The sequence below is a fragment of the Asparagus officinalis genome, chromosome 8, assembly GCF_001876935.1.
Source record: "Asparagus officinalis chromosome 8, Aspof.V1, whole genome shotgun sequence".
In the NCBI taxonomy this organism is placed as follows: Eukaryota; Viridiplantae; Streptophyta; class Magnoliopsida; order Asparagales; family Asparagaceae; genus Asparagus; species Asparagus officinalis.
The window spans coordinates 15,640,795-15,644,078 of NC_033801.1; the positions used below are offsets into that span (position 1 = coordinate 15,640,795).

Consider the following 3,284-nt stretch of genomic DNA (forward strand, 5'->3'; position numbering starts at 1 on the left):
GGATTGACTTTGGCTCCACCTGAACCAATTGTTCCGATTACTGAAGCATTTGATGCAGACCCAGATGAAAGAAAGATCAATCTTGCATTGAGAGCTTACAGAACCGAAGAACTCGAGCCTTATGTGCTGAATGTTGTTATGAAGGTACATAACACATCACGTACTCCCACAAGAGGTTTAAGTGTGGATATATAGACCCCCTATGTGAATTTTTTCGCCTCTTTTACCCTTAGAGAAAGAGAATCGTTTCTTTTGACAAATAGACCCCTTGAGGATAAAAGAGCCAAAAATTAATTCGCTCAAGTGTCTATCCGCAATTAACCCTACATCATTATGTTAAGAAGACAAGAAGAAATTTTGAATATTGACTATTAAAGTAGGTGGATAATTCATGATTACTTTCATGCAGGCAGAAAATCTTATATTGAAGAAAGGAGAAAATAAAGAGGTTCTTCAAAAAGACTGGCTTGATTTTGTGAGTTATGCCTGCTTGTGATACCTCTTCTAACTTAAGAAATCATACTCTGTTTCGTAGTATCTACCTATCGAAGGGTTGTATGCATTTAATAAGGTTACGGCAGAGTTTTTGTTAGGTGCAGACAATGTAGCACTGCAACAAGGAAGAGTGAGAAATACTTTCCTTTGATTTACTTTGCAAGTTTATTATTTATACAGTGCTAATACAAGCAAAATCAGGTTTTGTTCCTTCTGCTTAGTTAAGTATGTTCCTATTATTAGGTAGCTACTATTCAGAGTCTTTCCGGGACTGGGGCTCTTTACCTTGGGGCAACATTTATAAAGAGATTTGTACCTGATGCAAATCTTTTGATTTCATCCCCCACTTGGGGTAAGCATGTAAATTGCTTGAACTTTTATTGGCCAAACTACCACTTTGCAAGAGATTTTGAATTCTCGTGACCAAAGTTTTTTCCACATTTTCAACAGGTAATCACAAGAACATTTTCAATGATGTTAGGTTGCCTTGGTCTGAGTATCGATACTTTGGTCCAAAAACTATTGGTTTGGATTTCGATGGAATGATAGCAGATATAAAGGTTTGGATTTTGATGTTGCACCTCTTGTAGTCCATCCTACATTTATCTTACTACAAGCTCTCAGGGCTTTTAGTAAGAGTACAAATGATTAGAAATTAGCCAACTTTCCTGTTGTTCAAGAAAGTAATGAAATTTTCTTTTGATCTTTAAAGTTTTAACCCCATATAAGTCATCAACATTTCCGACAGACATTTAACCGCATCAGATTCTTCTATAACCGGGTCGTATTTTTTACTTGCTCTACCCCACATTACTTTTAATTAAGATTTTACAACTAAGCTAACTTTAATTGGGAAGGAGATGAGTTGCCCCTTAAATAATAGTATTTTTAAATAAGCAAATGCATTCCTTTAGGCTGCACCAAAAGGATCGTTTGTTCTTTTACAAGGCTGTGCACATAATCCAACCGGCATAGACCCAACTCCTGAACAGTGGGAGAATATTGCGGATGTTATTGAAGAACAGAAGCACGTTCCTTTCTTCGACGTGGCGTACCAGGTAACAGGATTTTGAACGACGTCGCTTCTTGTTTTCCACCGCCTTTTTCTCGCTCTAATGTGAAACAAACACTAGGGATTTGGTAGTGGAAGCCTTGACGACGATGCGTCCTCCGTTAGAGCGTTCGTCGCTCGTGGTATCCAGCTTCTTGTCGCCCAAACATACAGTAAAAACATGGGGTTGCAGGCTGAAAGGATCGGAGCCCTCAATGTCATTTGCTCATCCTCAGATGCTGCAATGAGGTAAACGTTGTGCTTGAAAGTTCACTTGTTTTTTTTTTTCTTTCAGACTATCCTTTTCCAAGGGTTAGTTGATGAAAAGGGACTATCCGCAATAGTACAGGGGTCTGTCCGCAATTAACCTTTTTATTGAAAATACTTTCGGTAAGGGGTTGTTTGTTTCCTTTTTTTTTGAGAGGAAAATGTGGGGAAAGCCTGCCAAAAGTCTGTCAAAAGTGCAGCTTTTGGCAGGCTTTCCACCTAAATCGCTTTTTTTAGAGGCGATTTGGGTGGAAAGTCTGCCAAAAGCTACACTTTTGGCAGGTTTTCCCCACATTTCCCTCTAAAAAAAAAAGGAAACAAACTCTGCCAAAAGCTACACTTTTGGCAGGTTTTCCCCACATTTCCCTCTAAAAAAAAAAGGAAACAAACAGCCCCTAATACTTTCGGTTACTCAGGGTCAAGAGCCAACTGAAAAGGCTTGCCCGAGCGATGTACTCGAACCCCCCTGTTCATGGCGCTAGGATAGTCGCTAATGTTGCGGGAGACCCCATTCTTTTAAAAGAATGGGAAGAAGAAGTGAAAGTAATGGCAGGGCGTGAATATATTTGAACGGACGCTCTTCGACGGCCTCTGCTGAGAAAAGACAAGAGCGCGAAAGGATTGGTCTTTTCTCACCAAACAGATTGGCCTCTTCTCTTACACGGGCTTGAACGAGGCGCAGGTAACTAGCGCGACTCGTTGTCTTTTGGAATTGGATTAATTTTAGAAAACCCCCTCAGCTTATGGTTGAAGTCAAATAACCTCCCCCAATTTTTTCAATTCATCACTAAACCCCCTATAACTATAATTTTTTAGTAGTGTATATGGCAATCTTTTAAGCTAGTAATAGGCAAGTGGAACTTTCTTTTCTAGTTCTTACTCCATTTTTTTTTTCAGATTGGCTTACAAAATTTGTGCAAGGAGGAGAACTTGTTTTTCTCCTTTTCATCATCTTATTCATCCTTATTGTGATCATCTCATTGATCAACAGGCATGTTTATTTGGATCAATTAATTTCGGAAGTAGCAGCTTCATGATCATTTTTTTTTTCTTTTTCTTTACTGCATATAGAAGCTTGTGGCAGATGATTGCGTTATATTTTCGATCAAGTAATATATACAAGTACTATGTATGCCAATCTGACACGCCATGATGATTAGAACTTTGTATGCTTCATAATCGATTCATCTCCATGTAGCGGCTTCGTAATTAAACATGATACAGCCAAAATAAGGAAAAAGAAAAAAAAAAGGGGCAAAAAAGAACATCTAGCATGCAAAATAAGAAATCAATTAATATCCATACAGAAAGGTTCATGATCACAAATTAGAGGAGAAAGACGGTGATAACTAGAGAATTAATAGGATTTAGGTTTTAGTAATTTTGCTCTAATTTGTGATGGGGCAAAAGAATCATTAGAATGTTTGCAATTAACACTGTTAATCACTTGCCAGCCCTATAAATAGGTATT

The 3,284-nt window shown here is 38.2% G+C and overlaps 1 pseudogene; it reads left to right on the forward strand.

Moving 5' to 3' along the window:
- LOC109820282 overlaps positions 1-3,284 on the forward strand; it is a 10,193-nt pseudogene that overhangs the window by 4,767 nt on the left and 2,142 nt on the right.